We start from the raw sequence: 25,074 nt of genomic DNA on the forward strand, positions 1-25,074 counted from the left end.
GGAAGATAGATGGAGTAGGATACAGGGGAATCTAAGTAATTTCAAAAGAAATTATATCAATAGAAATCTAGTTTTAAAAGGTATGCCTAAAAGCATACCAGTTCAATTCCTTTCTCCTAAAAAACAAAACAAAACAAAAAACTCTTGGATGAAAGCGACAAGCTAACAAAAGAGGGGAAACTCTAAATCAGAATTTAGTTCAAAGGCCCTTTGTGTAGAAACATTCACCTTTTAAGAAATAATCAAAGGAGGGAATTAAATCAATAAATTACCACAAAGTAATATTAAAGTAAATGGAGCCATGAGTGGTGATTGGATTGTCAACAGTCATGGAGCTAGGCTTGACATTTCAATTTATGGTAATCCAATCAATGCTCTTCTCACTTTGAGGTTACAAACCTCCTGGACAATGTGCAACTCTACAATTTCTAAAAGGAAATGGCATAAAGCATACAATGTAAATGATTATATATAGACTGCCTGAAAAAGCACAATCTGAGGGGAGGAGCCACTATATTCCCCTAATGGGTAGCTCTGATTGTTGGGAAATTTTTCCTTACATCAAGCCTAAATGTGTTCTTTGCAACTCCCATCCACTGCTCATAGTTCTGCCTTCTGGTTCTGAACACAAGTCTAAGACTTTCCAGGTTATTTTATGGACTTCTTGGGCATGGATACCCAAAGTTTTATGTTATAAATAGTACCCAATAATTTGCATATACATATACGTACCACAAATAGGCAAGAGAGATTGTGAATTTAATTTCTAAATATGTTTTATTCACTCTGAGTTAAACCAATGCATCCGATATCCTATAATAGAGGGATAAGTCCCTTCACAGTTTTCTACCCCACACAAAGCAAACTACCTAGAGCCCTTGAAGTCAATAAGTTGGTATTTAAATCTATTCACCTAATGAATGTTCTCTTTGTCCTTAAACATTCACCTAACAAAAAGTCTTTTTGTCTTCAACCTATTACCCACCTTTCAGAGGAACTTTTTCAGGAATTTGGAAAGGACCTTTAGAGAAAATTGTTCTTCCTTAATTTTTCTTGTTGTCAGTAATTTCAGGTGGTATGTCCAACTCTCTGTGACCACATCTGGGGTTTTCATGACAAAGATATTAGAGTGGTTTGCCATTTCTTCTCCAGCTCATTTTGTAGATGTGGAACTGAGGCAAATAGGGTGAAGTGATCTGCCCAGGGCCATACAGCTAGTAAGTGTCTGAGGTCAGATTTGAACTCTGAAAGATGAGCCTTCCTAACTCCAGGCCTGGGACTCTCTCCACTACAACTAAACTGAGTTCTAGCCAAGATGGCTGGGGATTACTCCTTCAGATTGATGCTCCCCTAAATACTTCTGTACTGGTCAATCTAGAACCGTGTAAATGAATGTTTTGAGTTTTGCAGAGTTTAATTGAAATGAAATTATTAGAGTTGATTTGAATATTCACCAACACTACACCTTCCACTAAGAACATTTTTTGATGGAAGTGATGCTATCTTTTTAAATGCCATGCCAGCGATGTAGGAATTTTGGCAGGACCTACTAAGACTGAAATGCTTCTGGTACTGCCTAGCGGAAAACCTCTTTCAGTTGCCCTCAGGTTCCACATTTCTCTGGCGAGGTTTTTCATTCTGGTGATGTTTCAGTTTCATGATGTGTTGTGGTGGAATCATCTCAAAGAATTCAGTCAGGCCATCTCTAAATCCTTGTTAAAGGATTAGGTAATAGGGGAGGGTCCCAGCCACAGTGGAACTTTGAATTCAATTACCCACAACACATACAGAAAAACCCATGGGGAGGGGGGGGGAAGTTTGGAAATTAAGTGGGACCTTTTTTTACTGCTTTCTCTTTTAGAAATGCTAAAGTAATCAAATGCCTTTGGTTAAACCTTACTAGGTGCAAAGCCCCAGGCCCATACCCTTTTGCTAACTAGGTGTAAAGCCCTAGGCTCACACCCTTTTGCTGATTAGGTATGAACCCTTCAGGCCCTAAAAAGAATATATGAACTCAGAGGTTAACATTTTGTCTGGGGCTCACTCATCAAAGGAGTGTTGAGACTCTGGGCAAGCCATTGTAACTGCCCCCCTCCCCAGCTTTGCCAACCCAGGTGTGGGTTTGTATTTACTCTGTTTATATAATGTATGTTTGTCATCTGTTTGTATTTGCTCTGAAGTTCAGGGTGCTGGCTTTTCCTCCTGAACTAAGTGAATGATACTTGTATGTATGATTAAAGTGAGATTGTTGACCCCTTACAGTTGCTTTCCTTAGAAAAGCAGATCAAAAGAACCTGTGCTGGCAGATCTTGTTGGTGATCTTGTTGGGTTTTACACCCACACAACAGCTACTAGCCAAATTGTTATGGGAGGGGGAGTAGGTATGTATGATAATTATGTTATAAATAAGCCTCTCTATGTCACAAGTTCACCTACCTAAAGAACAGCTTTTGCTATTACAAGTGCCTACTTAGGGAAAGTCCCTTCTATTGTTTTGGGGTCCATATCCTGCTTGGGCATCCTGGTGGTGCTGCTTTCTGGTTGGCTGAGTATTGTGGTCCTGTCTGAGACTAGACAGATGTGGTTGTGGTTGAGTGCATGAACACACCTGCTGTTCTGTGGGAAATATGAGGAATGGGCCTGGGGGTGGTGGCTATTTAGAGGTAGTGGCTGGGAGCCCATCAGATGGAAACACCTGCTCTTTCTATGAGAAATAAGAGTTCATGGACACACTTGTTGTTCTAGTGAGCAGTGAGACAGGGATGAGTGGCTAGGTGTGGGCAGTGGGCCTGCTGTTCAGTGGGGCCTATATGGAAGTTAGAATATTTGGACTGGAGGCAACTTTATTAGAATTCCATCAGGGATTGGAGGGTGATGAGTTTTTCTCCTCAGAAAATTGTACTAACAAGTGCTAGAGCACTTGATACCCCCATAGAAAGAGAAATAAGCCTAGGGATGCAACTGTGCTCCTTGAAGTGAAGTCCACCCTTCAATTTCCACCCAAACCCACCGACAAGACAGAATAATTCTCCTGGAGGGAAGAGAGGTAGATAAGCTGATTCCTCATTCACTGCCACTAAGAATCCAATTTTAAGATCATTCCAATGCTTTGTTCTGTTCCCAAATATCTTTATATAAAACAGAAAACCCTTTTCTTTTATATCCACCCTACAGTCATTGGGACAAAAAAATGCTACTGAAGAAAAGATATCTCAAATGTCTGGAAACTGCAATGTGCTAATGTCTGCTGCCTGGTGTCCTAGTATAACAACAAACTCTATTTGGTTGGTTGAGTTAGAGGCTGAAGAGCGCAGAGCCTCTGTGCTAGAGGCTCATGATGGCCTTCCCACCCCCTCCCAACCACCAGTTTCCCTTCTTATCCCTTCACACTTATAAAGCACAAGACTCCCTTACAATACATCTCTCAGCAGTGAGAGAAAGCCTCAAATATCACCTCATGGGGAAAAAAGGGGGGTGGCTCAGTCAGGGTGTGGTTGAAAGAGTTTGAGGAACACAGTGAACCTGGCTATTGAGTTTCCTGTGCCAAAATGACTTGGAAACCTGTCCTGAGAATGCAATTTCCCAAATGCCCACCCATCACTGAACATTTTACAGAATCAGGGCCTGAAAGCTGGGAGAACTCTGAAGTCACTCTTAGTCTCAACAACACAGAGTCCTCAACCCCAAGTTCTGGATTTCCCAATAACTACCTGAACATCTGTGGCACTTGGAGGTCAGCCTGCTAAGATTCTACAGCCCCATCTCTGGGAATAGTGAGTTAGTTTAGGAGAGGTGACAGTTTCATGCAGCAATACATGAGTTCTAGAAGAAGGAAAAAGTGGAGAATTTCAATGCCAGGCAAATTTCTCTTTTTAGGCAAAGCCAAGATGGTGACAGAAATGAGATCCTGGGCACAGTGATCAAGAAATCACATCACTTTTTGGTGGGAAATTTGCAAATATTAGAGAAGTGGAAAAATTTATCTTCTATACTTATTTCCTTCTGTCCCTTTGGAAAAGAAAAACAGAAATCAGCAGAGAAAAGAGAGACATCCAGGAACAGAGACTTCTCAATACAATGTAATGAGAAGAATGCTGGAATCAGGATACCTGGGTTCTAGCCTTGATCAGACATATTAATTACCTATATGACCCTGAGCAAGTCACTTAACCCCTCCCAGTCTCAGTTGTTATTTTTAAAAATCAGGGATGAAGTGGGAACTAGAATATAACTAAGGTCCCTGCAATCTCCATCCTTCTGTGTCCCTTCGGTCCCCATTACTTGATGGGAATGAATCCATTTTGAATATGCAAGTGGTACTCCTAGAGGGAGCAGAGCCCAGATCCCTCAGCCTATGCCCATAATATGAAAACAGCGACTGCCAGCACTCTGTCTTTTTTAAGGAGAAACCAAACCTTTTTCTCCCCCCAACAGGAACCTGTAGCAAACTATGGAAGAAGAAATAACACAGAGCCTAAAGGAGGATCTGAGTAAGTGAGTGAATATAGAAGCTCCATTCCCTGAAGGGAAAATTGCATGGTGGGTTTGGATGTCGAGTTTCCTCTCTTATGGAAACAGGATTAGGGAAAGTTATTTACACCAGCTCTTCTTGCCAGCAGAATATAAATTCCTTGAGAGCAGGGTCTTGAGAGCAGACATTTCCACTGCCTGACTCATTAAGAGCTTAGTATATGCTTGCCGAATGAAATTGAATCGGATGCTGCTTTTAATCACCAAGATTTTGGTGTAAATAGTCAAATCTACAAGCCTCTGGAGCCACAGAGAGGCCCACCTACACCCACTTCACACCCCAACCTGTACAAGCACGGAAAAGGGCATTTCCTTTTTTTGGCTCAGGAGCCTCAAATTGGACCTCCACACCTCAGGAGAGACTGACAGTGAAAGGGGGAATAAGAGCCATCAAGTGAAGAGAAATAACTTTCCACAAGCACGAGAAGTATCTGATATCTGGCATCGAATCTGGTTATTAAGTGCAAAATACGAGATCCCAGAGGAGCTGCAGCCTCTGAAGAATGGCCCGTATCTCCTCAGGGTTTTTGTCGCCTGTTCTCTGACTTCCATGCTCCCGCAGAATTCATTCCCAGTAAGCCTCCTTTAGCCTCAGAATTTCAGAACCACGGTCAGTTCTCAGAGCTAGACTTTCCTCCTACATGCATTTTTCTCACTTTGCTTTTTCGACCCTTCACATATGTTTGGATGGGGAAAAAACAACAACCCAGCAGCCATAGAAGGGCAGTGCTTTGTGCCTGCGTAGATGGTGCTTGAGAGAGATAAGAGGGTCTGTGGACAGATTAGAGCGAAAAAAGTGTAAGATCCTCCTGAGTTTTCGATCGTTTTCCTAGCTGCCCCCAGTCCCTTCATCTTCACGGTGTATATTACTATCGTGGAAGGACTTTCAAAGATGGAAAAAGGAAGCTTTTAATTATAAAATCGCTGCTTTTATTTTTAAATCCCAGGGGAAATGCCGAAGCTTTCAGATTTTCTTTCGCGCTCTTGCCTCTTGAGCTTTCTTCATTTTCCATTAGAGCATCACTCCATTCTAGCTTCCCCTCGTTCCAAATCGTTTTATTAGGGAAAAAATGTGAGTATATTTGAAAACCCCGAAGGCTGAAAAGCTTAAGGAGAGTCCATATAAAGAAAAACCTGGAAGAAAAGTAGAGGTGATAAAAAGTGACGTTGAAGGTCGTTATAAGTAGCAGAGTGTCGCAGCGGAAGCGTGCTGGGCCCATAACCCAGAGGTCGATGGACCGAAACCATCCTCTGCTAGTAGTTTTCTCGTAGTGTAGAAATGGCCAAGGAAATATAATTCCCTATTTTGAAATTTGTTTGTTAACTTGAATATAAATCTAGTTTGTTAACTTGAATTGTTGAGGTGTATAAGGTAAGGCTCTCCAATCTGTCATTGCTGTATTTTTCTGAACACTTTCTTTTGGTGCAGCAAATAGCAGTGAGTTTTCAAGGCCAGATCCTAGGCTCCAATGTCCATAGAGTTATGGACGGGTGATGATCACATAACAAAATGAAGCCATTAACTTAATAGATCTTTCTTTTCAGCCTCACTACTACCCCTTCTGCACCCTTCAGTGTAGCCAGTGTTCTCTCTGCTCCTCACATAGGACATTTCATCTTCCTCTGAACCTTTGCATTGACTCTATCCTATGTGATTGCAATGCACAGCCTCCTAACCTCCACCTTAAAGCATCTCTCTCTCTCTCTCTCTCTCTCTCTCTCTCTCACTCTCTCTCTCCCTCTCTCCCTCTCTCCCTCTCTCCCTCTCTCCCCTCTCCCCTCTTCTTCCTCCTCCTCCTCCTTCTCCTCCTACTCCTCCTCCCCATCCTTCCTCCCTCAGATTACCTTTATTTATCAAGGAACATGACCAAGCTGAGAGGTCTGAGTTTTCTCAAACAAGATTAGCTTTTACAGAGACCAAGTTTGAGGCAACTGAAATGTTATCAAACACTGTGAATCATGCTACATGTATCTTGTATTTTCAGTCTTCTGAAACTGGATGCATTTCCCCAGAGAGCAAGGCTGTAATAACAGAAATGTTCTGAGACAATCCCCCCACAAGTTATCTTGTCCTCTAAGGGTTCTGAGGTGCGTTTCCACAGAGAGCAAGGCTGTAGTAACTGGAATGTTTTGAGAGAGACTGTCTTCTATCACAAATAGTGGTCTTCTGAGCATTCTATGATTAAGCTGACATTTTCCCCTTCCTGGAGGTGAGAGATCCCCAGGTATTACACATTGCACATGTTTTCCAAATGCATCAATCATGTGAGCTGACTTTTTTCCTATCCCTCAAAATCCCCACTTATGCACATGCAGGATCCTCAGAAATCCATCAGGAGGTGGTAGGGGTAGGGAAGGGGTAGTAGAGAATGGTAAGGCAGAGGAGGGATAGGACAGGGAAGGGGAAGAGGAAGGAGGAGGGGCATCCCTTTCATCATTGCTTATGACATGAATATTCCATCATATTAATAGAACATAACTGGTTTGACTATTCCCCAGTTGATGTACACCCTCTTAGTTTCCAATTTTTTCCCACCATAAAGAGAACTGCTATAAATATTTCCAACATATTCCAGATCAGCCACTAGCTAAATGAAATGGTAGGAATAGGAGTAGAAAATTGTCAGGGTACAGAGATTATCTAGAGTCCTCAGATCTAGAGTGCTACCAAAAACAAAAACCTTCTATATTTGGGGTGAGATTAGTGTTTTCATGATTTTGCAAATGGGGAGAAAACTTCCTAGCATTTAAGGAATGTGAAGCAAAATAGTGACGAGCGACAGATTACATACATAAACAGAATAAACCCTGTGCAGTCAGGATTGTTTTAGTCTATCTATTTGTATCCCTAGTCAAGAGGAATGTCTGGCACATAGGAGAAAGTTACTAATGCTTGTTGACTGATTGACTAGGAACATATCCCCTAACAGAGTTCTTTTACTTCTAAATAATGACTGCTGCCAAGGTGAAAGGCCTTAAGATATGTTCTCTTAGCAAAAGCATAATAGAGCCTTTGCTTTAGGGAGCTACAACTTTGGTTAGATGTACTTCCAGCAAGCAATGTCAATTCTTTCACTAAACTGAAAGCTAGCATGTGAATTATGCTTAGACTAACGCAAGACTTAAACTAAGGTCTTCCTGACTGCAGTTCAGCCCAGAGGAAGACCTAGGACAAAGTCGAAAGATCATGCTCCAACAATAGCAACTGAGAAAGAAAAGTCAGAGCAGAGTGGCAGGGAAACCAAGAAAAGTGCCCATAAATGAAGGAATGAAGGAGAAGGGAAGAGAGCCGCCGTGAGATACAATTTGTATGTTCCCAATGCAAAACCATTACTGCCGAAACCCGGGATCGAACCAGGGACCTTTAGATCTTCAGTCTAACGCTCTCCCAACTGAGCTATTTCGGCTTACTTGAAAGGTACTTTTGATTACTATTATTTTGTATAATCAACTGATTTCCATTGTTTCAAATCTAAAAGTTTCTAAAGAAGAACTGTTGACCTGAGTAATTAGTTCAGAGTCAATTCTGGTACACTGCAGTATCCAAGACCTCACTCTGATCTTGCTCCAGTGTGCATGGAGTAGCATTTCAGTGGGGCATCAAGGTCTCAGCCTCTGCTATGTGAGAGAGGGACTGTGTGATTTCACTGATTGTGCTGAACTAGACTTGTTATTTCATCAGTATACAGAACTCCATTGATGTAAAATTCCTCTAGGAATGGAATCAAGTGAAGGTCAGTACCTTCTCTTCAACTTAGAGTTTTCGAGAGCTCTTGAGGAAACTAAGAACTAAGCTCATCCTATCCTATAGGAGAACTAAGGAAGGGCAGAAGAGTGTCCAAAAAGGAAGTCGGAGACAGGGATCTCTAGTGTCAAACACTATGAAAGGGTGAAATGGTAGTTATAAAACATCCTTCCAAAAGCCTGTGATACAGTCTCCCAACCGTATGTACTGAATCAAGGAGAAAATGAGTTCAAGCTAGGAAAGCACACATAGAAAACAGGCAGTTCACGGCTCCTGAAGGTCTCCTGAGTTGAGGAGAAAATGAGTTCAAGCTAGGAAAGGAAATGTAGGAAACAGATAGCTCACAGCTCCTGAAAGTCTCAAGATGTTCCCTTAGGTATCATGTAGCTTTTATGCTGGGCTCTTTGCAAAGGTTTAAATTTGCATACTGGACTGTATTTGGCTCCTGATGAAGACACTACCACCAACTGTTCTGGGGATGATGCTAAGACTGAAAGAGAGAGAAGAATGAGGGTAATGATCCTTAAGATTTTTCCAATCCCAGAAGAGAAATAACAAAATGTTGATTCCCCCTATCTGAATAACTGTAAAGCAGTAAGAAGGGACCATGACTCGATCCTTCCTGTAAAACTTGAGATATGGGTAATCAATCCCAGAGTGCTTTTTTTTTTTTAAGAGGTTTGGCAGACTAACTTTGAAGGGAAAACAAACATGAGACATTGCAAACTGAACTGCATAATCTAATCATTTCTTTTTGACAAAGGAGAAAATACTAAAGAAATAGCTTAATCTCTCTAGGCAAAGGGGAGATCCTATGATCTAATAGGAACATAACACAATACTGTAAAAAAAAACAAAACATACTTTATAGATTGAAATGGGGCCTGGATGCACCTGCTTTCTACAGTAGCACTTGAAAACCTGGACCATTGGAGCAGGTTGGAAAAACATAATCAAAAGTAGAATTTCAAATTTCCTCAGGAGAGGAAAAACAATACTGAACAGAGGTAGAGAAGCCAGATGTGGGCTGACTCTAAGGTGCTGAGTTCCTGTCACATTAAGCGTTCAAAAGAAGCTAGATAATCAATTGTTAGGGACTGTGTAGAGAGGATTCCTTAATCAGACAGGGTGTTGGACTAGATCATTTCTATGTTTAATGATAAAAGTTCCTTAACAAAGTTAGATCCACCCACAATAATATTGAAACAAGCAAAGGGCACCTTAATCAGCATTCTCAAATTAAAGTAGAACTTGAATCTCTCTTACTTCCAGGACTGGCACATAATAGTCAATTAATAAGTGAATGTTGATTGATTTCTTACTTTATCATTTTTTTTAAAAGCTTGGGTTTGAATCACAATAAAACCAAGTTCTTTTTTCTCCCAGAAGCCAATGTTCCTATCTTGTGCCACTGTAGGGGACTCTTCTAAATTGTCTATCTTAATCATTGGTGTTGAGCAAAATTGCTTCCTTCATTTATCTGTAAATCACAAAACTGGTGCTTCAAATTTGTAAAGAGCATTTTTTTTCTCAAGAAAATCTAAAACCTCTAAAGAAAGGTTTTTTTTTTCCTTGATTCTTCAATCCAAATTTCATTCTACTGCAGTTATTGTCATTAATGTTTTCTATGATGAACTATTTTGTTGAGGACCAAATTTCATTATTTGTGTGAGAAATCAGTTAAAAACTGAGAAGGGAACTGTCCATATCATTAGGCTAGTCAATCCTTTTATCAATTACTTTAGATATAAGCTAAGATAGTTGGCTTATCAAAATTGCAGATGACAGACAACTCTGAGCTAATATTTCACATGACAGTCCAAATTCAGAAATATCCCAAGATAGAACTACGGGCCAAATTTTACTTCAGTAGATATGTAAACTCACTCACATAAGTGTAATCTCTTATACTGTACATCACAACCAACCATGACATTCTCATATTGTGTGGTCCCTCCATAAATTCTATGGAGGATCTCTTCACAACAAGCAAAAGGCCTTTCTTTGAAAGACTTAAAAACAGTGATCAACACAATGACCAACCATGATACCAGAGGACCAGTGATCAAGAATGCTCCCCACCTCCTGACAGACACATGGAGGGGCTTAAGATACAAAATGACTTTTTTTTTTTAATGTATGTAGTCAATGTGGGGATTTCTTTTGCTTGGCTACACATATCTATTGTAAGAGCTTTATTTTTCCTCTCCTCTCCCCACCTCATTCTGGAGGGAGGTGGATGGGAGAGAAAATAGATTGTTGTTAATTGAAAAAAAAACCCAAATTTTTTTTAAAAAAATGTAATTGATATATTTATCTGTTTATGTGCTGTATTTCCCACCCACTCCTCCAGTGGAATGGAACCGTCTTGAGGGCAGGGATTGCTTTTGGTTTTGGCATTGTATCCCTAGAATCCTGCACTACAGTACCCAGATAAGTCGTTATTGGGTAGGATTAAAAAGGATTGGTTGGATTGGATAGGACTGGAGGATGACCTTCTTAAATAGCGCCCGAGTGTAGTCAGACACTCGGAGCAGAGGATGAACTGAGACGAGAATGCGGTTGACAAGTGGACCAAGTGGAAGGGAATCTGTAGCTGCTTTCCTGCCCCAAGGGAAATTGAAAAGACACGTCTGGAATGATCCCAGAAAGTCCTGCCTTCCTCTCCCTAATGACTTCGATAACCTTAAGTGTGACATTCTCCCCATACCAACAGCCCCCCTCCCCAATCTCCCTCAATCTACACGTTTTCCTTGAGAAAAAAATAACGTTTTCCCTCCACACAAGAGGTGCTACGACGGGAATGTGGCCTTGTGACAGTTCCCTGGAAAGGGGGATAGTGGGATGGTCTTCTGTGGGAATCCATCTAAAGAAGACCTCTCGGATATAAAAAGTGAGCAACTGGTTTAAAAAAGAAAAAAAAAAAAAACAACCCTGGTCTGTATAGCTTGCCTACGCTAGCTAACCCAATAGTACTTCCTAATCGGATTTCAAATGCCACTACTCAAAACACCTACGGAGTTTAAGAAGTAAATACTTCTATTCGTGACGAAACCCGGGATTGAACCAGGGACCTTTAGATCTTCAGTCTAACGCTCTCCCAACTGAGCTATTTCGGCTCCGTGAAGAACGAGTTTCTCTCGTTTTCCCTCGTTTGGTGTTCAAAGTTTCACAGAATTTCAAAATTTGTGAAGAATTTTGGTGCGGAAAGGATGGAATCTAAAGGCTAAATATCCCATTTTGCTCTAATTTGCTCCAACCTCGTGTCAAAGAAGAATTTAATAATACATTTGACTCTGACCAGAAAGAATGAAACATCTGGGATCTCCTGCGATCTCTTTCCAACTCGTGAGAGACAAGTTAGCTAGCTTGGTCACCTGTGGTAAGAATCCTGATGGTTTGGGGTAAAAATAAAAGTTGCAAGCAAGCGCGTTAGATAACCGGTTGGCCCCACCCCATCTTACTAGCAAATCAGCCAACTTCATAAATTGTGCCAAACCGGGTGGGTGCACAGCAAAGGATTCTCAAGCATTTGATATTCACATTTCGTCAAACTTCAGACTGAAAACGTCCCTGGGTGGGCTCGAACCACCAACCTTTCGGTTAACAGCCGAACGCGCTAACCGATTGCGCCACAGAGACACCTCTGCCTTACGCGCTAGTAGAGTCCCTTTTAGATGGCAAAGAAAGCAACTTTGTTCCCATAAGCTAGCCTAGAAGATGCTTTGGAATTCATCCAAAGCTTTGCACAAGACCAACCAAAAGTGACAGAAAAAGAATCACTGAACCAATGTGCCCGACAGAAAGTAGAATTCCCCGAGTGAATGACAGTCTTTTTCTCTATTTGGTCTGCTCTTCTTCACACTAGATAAAACTTGTTAACACGGGCTCTGTAATGGCTGTACTACTGTAAGTTAGAACTTTCCTTCTTCACAGGGGAGCCGGAAAATGGAGGTACACAACAAAAGACCAGTCAGAAAGACTTCTGAAGCCCCAAACTACTTGACGTAACAGTGATCCTTTGCGAATGAACTCTAGCGGAATTTGGAGACGCCTGTAGCTGCCGGAAACCACAGAACCAGCTTCGATCAGCTCAAGGGCAACCTTGAGCAGAAAGAAGCTGCAGGCTCAACACCTTGCTCAGAACTTTCTAAACATCCTGCCGCCTGGCTTATTGTGTCCACAGATGTCCTCTATCTAAACTCTGGCTCCCCCTCAGAAAGCCTCTAGAAACTATTTTATCTCACCCCCTTTTCACTCCCTTTTGAGCAACTAAGAACTTTCTCTCTCTCTCTCTCTCTCTCTCTCTCTCTCTCTCTCTCTCTCTCTCTCTCTCTCTCTCCTCCCTTGTAAGATCTTCTCTCCCCTACAAGCCTTTTCTCAGATAATAAATCCTTTTAATTGGCGTATTGGACTGTTTCGGGTCAGGTCCCTTTATGGCCTGGGGAGGGGGGAGGGTCTTTGTTAAACTCATCCCACCTGGAAGTTTTGAGGCTTATTTTAGGGACTTCAAAGAATCGGATTTGGGGGTCTTCGATATGTAAATTTATTAAAAATTTATATTAAAGAGGATTCTTTCTTTGCAATGGTGGACTATGGTTGAGTAACACTATAATGGCATACTTTTTCAAAGTGTTGGTAACTTTTACTGAACTACTTCACCTCTCTCTATTAATTTTTTTTTTAAATAAGAAATAGCTCACCGACAATGAAATCGAGAAGGGATAGATTTGGAAATGCAGTGACATAAAAAGAAAAATATAAACACTTTCGGGTGAGTGTGGATGTGGGTGGGAGGTGGAGGAGGTGCGTGCGCTATCTGTTGAAGGAATCTCCTCCCTCATTCCTGAAGAATGTCAAGCAACTTTTTTCTAAACCCTTCCAGTGACGGAGAGCTTCCTAACAAGGAGCTTATGTCTTGAGTGACACTGAATAGAATAGGCTGTGGGGTCGTAATGAGACCCGAACTTTAGGGAGATCATTTTGAAAGCTGAGTGGGGACGGACTGGAGCGGGGAGAGACTATTATCAGGGAGGCCAAAGGGCAAGCTGTCGCCGCAATCCAGGCGTGAGGTGATGAGGGCAGGCAGCAAGGTGTTGCCATTGTCAGAAGAGAGAAGGGGGCCTATAAGGGAGATACTTGGCAGATAGAATCCACAGGACAATGTAGAATCGCCGTCATTATTCTTCGAAGCACATGGTTGGGGCGAGCTTCAGAAATGATGCAGCTCAATTCCCTATCTGTAGAAGAATCTCCTCTGTCATCCCTGACAAAGTGATCGTGCAATTTATTTTGAACCTGGGATACGGGACTTCTTACTCAACAGGGATTATAGCTTTGGGTGACGTCCAGCTTTCCCATCTCTGCTCCCAAGCGCTTTTCTTTTCTGTTTACTTGGAAAATCAAGCTGAAATCAGTTCCCTGGAAGCACTGAATTCTTACACTATTTTGTTTCTTCTTAGTCTGCTACAGTGTGAGCGTCTGAAGAAGACTTTGCCTCAATTAGTGTGGCCCAGGTAGCCAGTGGCCTCTCGTTCCGATTGGTGAATAATGCTAACCTCGTAGCGCCGGATGCCCACCAGATTGAGCTGCCCCCCTCTTAATTAGATGCTTTTGTAGATGAATTAGATTTGGGGGCTGGGAAAGAACCACTGTCATTTATCCATCCAAACCTTTCTTCTTCACCCCCACCAGCCCCCACACATCCGAGATAGCAGATAAAACGTTTATATAACAGATTTTGGCAGACACAGCTTCCTGGTGTTCCCCAGGGAGGGCTGAATCCTGGATTTCGCCCCACTGGTTTATGTGCAACACAGGGCAAAGAAAGCAGTAGTTTTATCTCTTTACAGGGAAATTAAAATCAGATCCGATAAAGATCTAGAAATCGAAGGGGTCGCCACTCTTATTCTCGTGTTTTTCTCTCCATCTTTCCTGTCTAAATTTCAAGCTCAGGTAGAAAGGGGAAAGAGAAGGGAAAGGAGGGAAGAGGCTGCATCTGGGATCTCAAACCACCGCGCATTTTCTCTCTATGGAAACTAACGTTTTAGTCATTCATTTAAAAGTCTAGACATACTTTTCCCGTCTGAAGTAAATTGCGTGTCCAGATCCGTGGAAAATTGTTCTCTCCAGATTCCAAGTTATGAGAAAAAAAAGTCAGTAGACACATCTACAGGTCTCGGCTCTTTTGCTCTCCATTCTGCCACTGATGAGATGACAACCAATTTAACGTGCGTTGTTTTTCGTTTACTTTTTGGTTCCAGGTTCCAGAAACTTACCAAAAATTACCCGTCCTCTCTGAGGCTCGAACTCAGGACCTTCAGATTATGAGACTGACGCGCTGCCTACTGCGCTAAGAAGTCAGTCGCACGTCTGACCCTTTCCAAATTCTAGAAGAAAAAAATTGTCATTCTTAACTGTTGAGATGTATGATTTTCTGTGTTCTACTATTTATTTTAAATTGGATGTAATGTGGCTTGCAGACCTTCTGAAAGAGAATCCTTGGCTCCATTACCTATTTTCCTTTGGTTTCTATTCTGAGGTGCTGGGAACACTTGGATTATCCTCCCCTGAGAAGAGCCCCAGGAGGGAGGACTACCCTCAGAACAGGACAGTGCTTTGGCATCATTTTAGGTAGAGATGTCTAAAGGCAGATAGGCTCCAGCCGAACTCTGCGAATTTCTTTCACACCCGCCCTTCGGTCTGAGTCAGACCCAGCCTAGGCGTTCCTCATACCAGCCTGCCACAGGAGAACCAGAGCGTTCTGAGAGGTGTCCTTCCTCCTGAGGCCTCCCAGGAACGCTTGATCTTTATGACACCCAAAAATGTAAACGGGAGTAAGTAGAGCAAAACGATAGGGACCTGAAGTCCTCTTTCCGTAGTATTAAAAAAAAAAACAGATTACAAATTCCAAGTTTCAAAAACACCTGAGAAAGTATTTTTTAAAAATCCTTTTGACAGCAGAAAACTATTTTTATCCTTCAAAATGAAGAGGGGAAAAATTAGTTCGTGTGCCTTCTTAGCGCAGTAGGCAGCGCGTCAGTCTCATAATCTGAAGGTCCTGAGTTCGATCCTCAGAGAGGGCAAAACGTTTTTATGAGCATGATAAACATCTAAATACCGAAGCAAAGACAACTGAGTAGGTTTGCAATATACTTGTACCAGAATGATAACTAAGTGCACTCCGTACAGAATTTTGTTAGACGTCAGAATCTGGAGACATTAGTTTCCCAAGATCCCCTCCCCAAATCCTCAGAAAAACCATGTGTGGACCTTTGGACAAATGGCTAAGATGTTAGTTTCCATAGAGACCCTGCGCCGCGGTTTGAGGTTCCAGATGAGGCCTCTTCTCTCCCTTCCCCTCCCCTTTCCCACCTGTACTTGAGATTTAGACAAGAAAGTTGGAAGGAAAAAGGAGAAAATGAGAGTAGCAAATCCTCCTATTTCTGGATCCCTAAGATAGCTGATTCAACTTTCCTGGAGATAGAAAAAACTACTTAGCGCCGTGTAGTGGGAGTCCGGCGCTCCTCAGAGAGGATCGTGCCCTAATCAGAGTGACCAGGCTGCAAGCATTGATTGGGATAGGTTTCTTCAGCTGCTAGTATTGTAGAAGGCTGAATAGGAATTAAATAACATAAGACCCAGGGAACCCCAGGGGACTGTTTTCTACTTGACTTTCCAAAAGGCAACAGAAAGGAAAAAAGCTTGGGAGCAGAGATGGGAAAACTGGACGTCACCCAAAGCTAATTGTCCCTGTTGGGTAGGAAGTTCCTGGTCACTAATTCAGAATAATTTGTGTGATCTCTTGTCCGGGATGAGGGAAGAGATTCCTTCAACAGGCAGGAAATTGGACTGGATCATTCCTCTAACTCTGAGAGGCTCCAGGGATGGGAATCAAATATGAAAGGGGTGAGAGCTCTAATTGTTTCTTTTTAATCTGAGTCAGGTCAGTCCCTGGAAACACCACTGGATGCCAGGTCTGGTACCAAAGTGTCCAGACCAGAAATCAACAGGACCAGACACAGACTGAAGAACAGGAAGACTAAGTCTGAGAGTATCACTTAGTGGAGATGAACACACACATGCACACATGCATGTGTGTGCAAGTTTTTTTTATCTTTTGTTTTTACTGTCTACTTTATTTCTCTGCAGCCTTCGACACTGTTGATCCCTCTCTTCTCCTTGATACTCTCTTATCTTTCAATTTGGGGAACACCATTCTCTCCTGGTTTTCCTTACACCTAACAGACTGCTCCTTCTAAGTTGCCTTTGCTGGATCCTCAACTAGATCATGCCTTCTAACCATAGTCATACCACAGGTTCTTCCCTGGGCCCTCCTCTCTTTTCTTTCTATACTACTTCACTATGTGATCTCATCAACTCCTATGAACTTAATTACCATCTCTATGCTGACAATTTTCAAATCCACTGATCCTGCCCTAACGTTTATGCTGACCTCGAATCTTGCGTCTCCGACTGCCTTTCAGACATCTCAAACTGGATGTCCAATAGACGTCTTAAAGTTGACACCTCCAAACTGAACTCATTATCTTTCCCCCACTCCCTACCTTCCCTCCTACTTTCCCTATTCCCTATGTAAAGAGTAATAACATTCTCCAAGTCCCTCAGGTTTGCAACCAAGGTATCATCCTCAACTCTTCTTTCATATTCAATCTGTTGTCAAAGGCCTATAGATTTCACACTCGCAACATCTTTAGAATATGGCCCCCTTCTCTCCTCTGCCACTGATACTACTTTGGTATAGGCCCTCATTGATTCGCTTCTGGACTATTGCAATAGCTGCTGGTTTGTCTGCCTGCTTCACGTCTCTCCCTACTCCAATTCATCCTCCAATCAGCTACCAAAGTGATTTTCCTAAAACATTCACATAACCTTCTTACTCAATAAAATCCATTGGTTCTCTATTGCCTCCAGGATCAAATAAAAAATCCTCTGTTTGGCATTCAGGGTCCTTCAGAAACCAGCACTCACCCTCTCACTGTGCACACATGCACATCACCTGATCTTCAGTCCAGTGACACTGACCTCTTTTCTGTTCCAGGAACAAGACACTCCTCTCAGCTCTAGACATCTTCTCCAACTGTCCGCCATGTCTGGAATGCTCTCCCTCCTCATCTCCACCTACTTCCCTAGCTTCCTTTTATTCCATTAAGTCCCATCTCCTATGGAAAGCCTTTCCTAACCCCTCTATTCTGGTGCCTTTCTCTTTTAATTATTTCCTATTTATCCTGTACATAACTTGCTTGTACATACTTGTGTGTTTATTGTCTCCCTCATTAGATTGTGAGCTCCTTGAGGGCAAAGACTGTCTTTTGCCTCTTTTTTATTCCCGGTTAAGCACAGTGCCTAGCACATAGTAGGTGCTTAATAAATGGTTATTGAATGACATCACCTACATTTGGGGATTGTTCTGTCCTCCACCCCATGTCCAGAGCAGAGAGCCATCAGAGACAAACAGACAGACAGAAAGCCATCAGAGACAGACAGAGACAGGTAAAAAGGGAGAAGACAGGAAGAGTTTAGTAAAACTAACCAACACATTGCAAAAGTCTGATATTGTTTGTAGTATTGCACACCCACAGCAAAACACCCCTGTAAAGAAATGGATATTTTTGATATAACTCTTAAAATAAATGCACATAATGAAAGATGATGAAAATCGATTTCCTTAAAAACCCTAAGGTTTTATTTTGGGTTGGGGCTCAAAGTTTCCATCTAGGCTGAGCTTTATCTGGTTTGAAGAATAAAGCAGAGAACCTGGGCTCCAGGTTTGTTTATTCTCGAATCCTCCAGGCAGGCTCACTGATTCCTTCTTCTGCCTCTATCTTATGCAAAGCGTGGGTAAATGCCAGAGCATTTCCCAGGCTGCTTTGGCTTACCTGAACACTTGTCCTGAAATCTGACAGGTACAACGTTCCCTTTCAGTATAGGGGAAAGTGTGATCTTAAGGCCCCTGAAAGGAGAGTCTCTGTGGCGCAATCGGTTAGCGCGTTCGGCTGTTAACCGAAAGGTTGGTGGTTCGAGCCCACCCAGGGACGGTTTTCATTTATTAAAAATGTGGTTTCGAAAATTCTGAAGCTATTCTTGTTCCACATGTGGTTTAGCGAAGTGGCGGAAGTGGTAAGACCCACAGAGGGCGTAACATATTGGTGTTTCCCTGCCACCTAAGCACAGTTCCTGACCAATACTAGGAATCTGGTTTAACTCCCTTTGATGGAGTCCAGGTATATTTCATCTCGCTCACTCAGATTTTCCGCTGATATCTCCTCTTCTTTTTCTCCAGCCTTCCTCTCCAGACACCAAGATTTCCAACACAGGTGACCAAGCTAGAGAACATCCTGCTTCTCTCCTTCCCCCTATCCCACGCATACTCTCTGTTTTACATGATGAACTTGGAGTTAGTTCATCAGGGTTCAAACCTCATTTCATACACGTACTTGGAGGACCACCGCTGACAAATCACTTTCCTTATCTGTAAAATGAAGGAATTTAATTAGATGGACTCTAAGGTCCTTTCTACCTAGAAATCTACGCCATAAGGTATATATAATGGCCATAATCCATACCTACACTCCATATCTAGTGGCTGAGTGTTGTGAAGGACATGCTTTGCAAAATTTTTTAAGATCAGCAGAAATGTGAGCACACCATCAGAAAGCGTGTGAATAGAGCACTGGCCCTAGGGTCCGGAGTTCAAATCCATCCTCACACACTTACTTGGTGACCCTGGGCAAGTCACTTAATCCCCCCTCCCCACCCCCCCAAAAAAAGACAGAAAGAAAGAGTGGATGAGAGGTGGTGGGAAGGAAAAGGCCTGTGCCTGTGGTGGGAGTCAGGTGATTCAATTACATGCTTTAACACCCAATATATACAGGAAATTGTCATATATGTGTAAGAGAAGTGCATTTCTTTACTGTTAGGAATTGTGAAGCAATTCCTCCATCAAATGTGATATAATTATAGGACAGACAGTCGTTGGATGGTGTCCTTAAAAAAGCAAGTTTGGTAGCTCCCCAGTCAGTTAAGACAGGGAAAGGTCTTTCTGTCTAGGCCAGGGAATCATCCTTGGCAATCCAGAAAAGGGCAAGCTATAGAAAAAGAAGGAAGCTGTGGAGAATTTTTCGTTGACTGTTCCCTAAGAGCCTCTTCTGAAGGTGGGAAATGGGGAGGAGGAGAAATGAAAGAGGAGGATCACAAAATTTCTCTTCCCTTTCCATGGAAACATTTTCTTGCTTGTAACCAAGTGGCCCATAGAATTGAGCTTTTGAGCAGGTTTAACAAAGGGTGCATGCACCAAACACTTTTCAATGCTAGCAATCAAGTGTTATTAATCAAATGTATGCAAAAAGTTCATGTTTTCTATTGAGCAATACAAACTTTAATCCCACTAGGAATAAACTACTAACCTGATTTCCTAGGACTTCACAGAAAACAAGTTTTATACCAATTTGCAGTGACCCTTCTTTGCACAAAGACCATGTGTTTCCCTCTGAGGTGGTTGCCTGTTAAGTTAGCAAATCTTAGTCAATCAGCACAGTAGTCAATGGAAGTCAGCTGATGGAGAACACAGGGGTTGGTTCAGTTGACCTTGACCCACGGTCAAGCTGGAGGCTGGGGTGCACTGATAGATTTCTTAAAGTTCTAGCCATGGGTATTAACTAATTATACTTATATTCTGATTGGTGGTGACTGATTTAATGTGTTTTCCAACTAAGCATGCTTCATGATATAAATGAATGACACAAGGTTGTTTTACCAAATGCTTTCATTGTGGATGTCTTGTCTGTTTATCAGTCATTTGTGAACACACAGAGACTGTTTACCAACCTATACCACATATGTGTTTATCTTAATATTGGGAAATGCTCTAAAAAGGAAGCATCAAAACACTTTATCACAAAATAGTGGCCTAATTAGAAAAAGTCAGTCATGTGAAGGTGACAAACCTTTTCACACCACAACAGGCCCTGGTAGCCCAAAGCAGCTTTCTGCTCAGCAGAATGTTGTACTGAGAGGGAGCAGCAAGAGGGCATCAGGACAGGAGAAAGGGCATGGAAGTCCCTTAAAGCTGTGACTTGAATCGACCTCCTGTGTTCTTTAGGCATCTCTCTCTTAATGTCCACTCTGCCACTGAGGCTGGGCTGATTGGTGGGAAAGTGTGCCCCATTCTTATGGAGATGTTTTATAACTAATATTCATGCTATGCTATTTCAAAATGCCTTTGTTTTGAGGAAACTATAGCTATCAAACTCATCAGTGAGGGCTCCTGAGTTAGAGTTCTAGGAGTGTGAATAGAGTACCTTGAACCCAGTCAAACCCTCTAAAACCAATCTATTAGTGTCAACGTAAGAACAACTCAAAAAAGGCATGACACCTACATACCTATCATCTGTCTGTCTACCTATCTATCTATCTATCTATCTATCTGAAAACATGCTCTAAGTCGGTAATGGAAAAGTATGGGCTTTTTTTTAATTGAGGTTTTACTTCATATCGGGATAGTTGGCACAGGTGAAAAACAATGGAAATGGTCAGTGTTGGAGGAGCTGTGGGAAGATGAGTATATTAATGCAATGCCACTTACCCTCTATATATGGGGTCTACTTTACACACAAATGGAAACTTAGAGGAGTTGTCACGAATTTAATGCAATTCAATACTATGTGCTGGGTACTGTGCTAGGCATTGGGAATACAAATAAGAAAGTCAGTCCCTGCCCTCAATCTAATGAGGAGAAATGACATAAAAAAAAAAGAAAGCTAAAAAGCTAGGGACAGGGGGTACCCAGCAGGGGGGCATGATGTTCCCTGGAGTGGAAACCAAGCACAGCTGCAGATGGAATATGAAATTTGTCTGGAGGGTATTAAATGGAATGTTGGATTCTGGCCAAGTTGTCTCAGGATTAGTTTTGCTTTCTTTCTAGGATGGATCAGTGAGTGCCCTGGGGTATTCAAGAGCTCTTGAGGCATATAAGTGTAACTAAAGCTAGGACAGGATACAGCTACCAGATCCCAGATCCTACATTCTTCCAGATCAGAATTAAACACTTTATTGATGAAAATATGTTGGGGTCCCTAAGACCCCGGACCCAAGGCCTTTGTCCAGCAAAGCCTTGGTCTTGCGAATAATGAATGAGGCGGGAGGCAAGATGGTGAGCAACTCCGTTTATTCAAGCTAGCAGCAAAGCCTTTATAGCCTTTGTTACGTAGGCGCTAGGGCCGCCTTGATTCCTCCTTCTCTCCTCCCCTTTCCTCCCTGTGTTCTCCCCATGATTCCCTCGCAATCAGGCAGGTCCAGACAAAGACCCGGAATTGCCACGTTGTCAACAAGAGCGAGACCCTTCCTCCTGTCGCCATCTTGTTCCACCCTTGCCTCAGAGCCCTGAGTTTACCTCAGCAGACCCTGGGTGCGGTGGTCCAATGAGGGCAGGGGTCGGCTGTAACTCGCCCCGTTACAACTCCCCCTTTTTGTTTTGCCATGAAGCGGACGGGTCACAGAGGACCATAATGTTATGCTTCACACCAAGCAGGGAGCGGTGCATAAGGGAGAGGAGGCAACGAAGGAGATAGGGAAGGAGACAAAGACCCAGAACCAGGAACAGAAGCCCTATGCCAAGCGGGATGAGCCATTGCTTCAGCCAATGCCGTGGGTCAGCTTGTTGAAAAAAGTCCAGAATGTGCTGCGCAGTCTTATCAAGGAGCAAATCATCATGTGATGCAATGTTAATGTCCTCTACCAAGCCTATTAGTTGCTGGAGTTCAAGTGTGACGTTGTCCAAAACAGCACCCTGCAACTGTGCGCAGATTGTGTCCCAGTTATGTTCGGTGGCGTTATATTGTTTCAAGGTGAGGCAGAAAGTGTTAAAACGATAGTCACGTTGTAGTTTGGCCTGTAATTCCAAATACTCCACCTCTATGCCTAATACCCGCACTGCATTTTGTAAAGTTCTAATAGCTTGGTAAAATTCCTGATCTATCTGAGCTTGATGCTTGAACCCAAGGGAAACATTACGTATGAGGTCACGTAGCTCGGTGGCTTCCCAAACCTCATTCTGTGTGTTTGATACTGCCATTGCTAGGGCCGTGGCACCAATGATGAGCTCCACCAGCAAGGTGATACCAAGCACAACGCATGAGATGCACCATGTTGGGGACCTCTCTAAGGTTTCATGTGGAACCATTCCAGTTCCCATTTATGGCTTTTTGTAGGCATAAGGGGAAACCGGCAATCAAGCCTGTGAAGTTTATCTGAGGCGGTTCCTTTGTCTGATTTTCCTCATATGTAAAGGGTTGTCCAAGCATGTGGGAAAGGTTCCCTTGTAGTACGGGGTGTGGGATGGGTTCACCCCAACTCATCACCCTCAACCAAGGGGGGTTGTTGATGAAGGTCGATGGGCTGGTGACTGGGTCCCCTTGCTGAGACCCATCAGGGAAACCAGAAGGAGCAGGTGCAGGACCATGATGCCACAGGTGAAGACTAATCAGCTCCTGAAGTAACCTCTGCTGCTTCCGTGCTTGTCTTTGCCGCCGTCCCTGTGACTTTTGCCCCATCGTGGCCTCCTGTTGTCTCAAGCACACGGATCCTGCAGACAGGAACCCACATCTCGTCACCTTTACCTGTGGAAACACAAACATAGCCTCGACCCCAGACAGTTATGGTTCCCGGCCCCACCCACTGTCCATCTGCGCCCTTCCACATAGCAGATGCTCCAATACCTCCAAGTGCACGTTGGGCCCCAGGCTGCAGCATAGACCGTGACTTCTGTAGTGGGCCAAGGACGTATTTCATTGCTGGGGATATGTTATGATCATCGAATTTTAAGTAATTCAATGTGTATAGGGCCAGATTCAAACTAGTCTGTGGACCAGGTCTAGCTCCCCTTTTTGTTTTTGTAGGAAGGTTTTCAGGGAGCGGTTAGCCCGTTCCACAATAGCCTGTCCAGTGGGATTGTGAGGGATCCTGGTGATGTGAGTAATAGACCATTCCACGCAAAAGACCCGAAAGGCTTGTGCAGTATAAGCGGGACCATTATCAGTTTTGAGGATTTTTGCGATGCCATGATTGGCAAAGCAAGAAAGGAGATGTGCAGTCACATCCTTCACTGCCTCGCCTGTTCTGGCAGTAGCCATGGTGAAGCTGGAAAATGTGTCCACACAGACATGAACATATCGAGAGCATCCAAATGGGGAATAATGGGTGACGCCCATCTGCCAAATGTGATTGGGCCCATCTCCTACAGGGTTCTGGACAGTGAAAGCAGGAGGAGGAAGAAAAGGAGCGCAGCTGGTGCAAGATTTTACAATTCTCCGTGCCTCAGTTTTGCTAAGACCGTACAGGTGTCGGAGAGAGCGCGCAGAAAGGTGAAATTTGGAATGAGCCAATTGGGCAGGTGATGTCAGGGCCACTCTTTGGAGCACAGCATCAGGTGTAGCATTGTCGCGCATGAGGGGACCAGGCAATCCAGAATGGGAACAGATATGTAGGATATGAAAGGGAGAAGAGCGCTCACGCGCCACACGCTGCATCTCCAGCATGAGCTGGGTAATAGAATCATCACAGGTAGGGACATAGGCTGTTTCCAAATGCAGTATAAGTCCTGCAACATAATGACTATCAATAATGATGTCAATGGGAATGTCTAAGAGAATGGCCTGGAGGACTGCAAACAATTCATTTTGTTGAGTCGAAGTGAATGGAGTCGTAAAGACTTGAATACTGTTCCTAGAAGGTATATATATGGAGGCCTGATGCAGTTTCGTGGCATCAGTAAACACATTGATCCCATTAACAGGTGTAGAAGAAAATTTGTTCCCCCATGCCCAAGGCCAACTGGTGAATTGGTGGGCCAGAGGAAGAGGTGTACCATGGTGAAAGGTGTGCCCAATTATAAGCTGCCAATCAGGGTCCTCTTGGAAACATTTTTGTAACTGTTGGTTAGTATACATGGTGTAGATGACCTGAGGGTCTCTGCCACTGAGTGCTCCTGCTCTAATTATGCCCTTCCAGGCAACTTGGGCAACAAGATTGGTATAGCGAGAGCACTTCCTATTCTTGACCTGAGCTAAGTGTACCCATTCAATAATCCCAGCTGCCTGATGAAGAACCCCTGTGGGGAGTGATGGAGTGTGAAGGACAGTAAGCTCTAAGGGTTCAGTTGCAAGGAATCTCACAGTGGATCTGGCATGGATGGCAGCTTGTAATTCCTGAAGGCACTGAAGGGCCTCAGGGGTCCAATGCCGGGGGGAGTTAAGGTCAGAGGGTCCCCAGAGCATTTCATATAAAGGGGCAAGCTGTTGAGTGGTTAGCCCCAACTGGGGGTGGAGCCACTGAATATCTCCAATAAGCTTTTGAAAATCATTCAAGGTACGGACCTTACAAGGCTCTAAACGGGGTTGTCTCATCTGCACCTCTTGTTCATGTAACTTTACTCCCAAACAATCTATGGGCAATGCCTTCTGGATCTTTTCTGGAGCTACAGTAAGCCCATAAACTTCTAACTGTGTGACAATGGCCTGCAGGACCTCTTCTAGGAGGTCGCAATTGGGATGAGCTGCCAAGAGGTCATCCATATAATGTATCAAGAGAACAGTCGGGTAGCGTTCGCAGACAGGGTGGAGAACTTGTTGAACATACCATTGGCACAAGGTGGGACTATTTTTCATGCCTCGAGGGAGCACTTTCCATTGATATCTGACATAAGGCTCTTGTAAATTCACTGAAGGAATGGAAAAGGCGAATCGCCAGGTATCATTAGGATGCAGTGGAATGCTATAAAAGCA

General features: G+C 43.1%; 6 non-coding genes across 6 annotated transcripts; 2 read left to right on the forward strand and 4 right to left on the reverse strand.

Moving 5' to 3' along the window:
- Positions 1-7,864: 7,864 nt before the first annotated feature.
- TRNAF-GAA lies at positions 7,865-7,937 on the reverse strand. The gene has a single exon. It is a non-coding gene; the product is annotated as a tRNA-Phe (tRNA).
- A 3,384-nt stretch (positions 7,938-11,321) lies between these two features.
- On the reverse strand, positions 11,322-11,394 carry TRNAF-GAA. The gene has a single exon. It is a non-coding gene; the product is annotated as a tRNA-Phe (tRNA).
- A 449-nt stretch (positions 11,395-11,843) lies between these two features.
- On the reverse strand, positions 11,844-11,917 carry TRNAN-GUU. Its single transcript has one exon. It is a non-coding gene; the product is annotated as a tRNA-Asn (tRNA).
- Positions 11,918-14,564: 2,647 nt separating this feature from the next.
- On the reverse strand, positions 14,565-14,637 carry TRNAM-CAU. Its single transcript has one exon. It is a non-coding gene; the product is annotated as a tRNA-Met (tRNA).
- Positions 14,638-15,287: 650 nt separating this feature from the next.
- TRNAM-CAU lies at positions 15,288-15,360 on the forward strand. The gene has a single exon. It is a non-coding gene; the product is annotated as a tRNA-Met (tRNA).
- A 2,899-nt stretch (positions 15,361-18,259) lies between these two features.
- TRNAN-GUU lies at positions 18,260-18,333 on the forward strand. Its single transcript has one exon. It is a non-coding gene; the product is annotated as a tRNA-Asn (tRNA).
- Positions 18,334-25,074: the final 6,741 nt, after the last annotated feature.

This window comes from Trichosurus vulpecula, chromosome 1 (assembly GCF_011100635.1).
Source record: "Trichosurus vulpecula isolate mTriVul1 chromosome 1, mTriVul1.pri, whole genome shotgun sequence".
NCBI classification, from domain to species: domain Eukaryota; kingdom Metazoa; phylum Chordata; class Mammalia; order Diprotodontia; family Phalangeridae; genus Trichosurus; species Trichosurus vulpecula.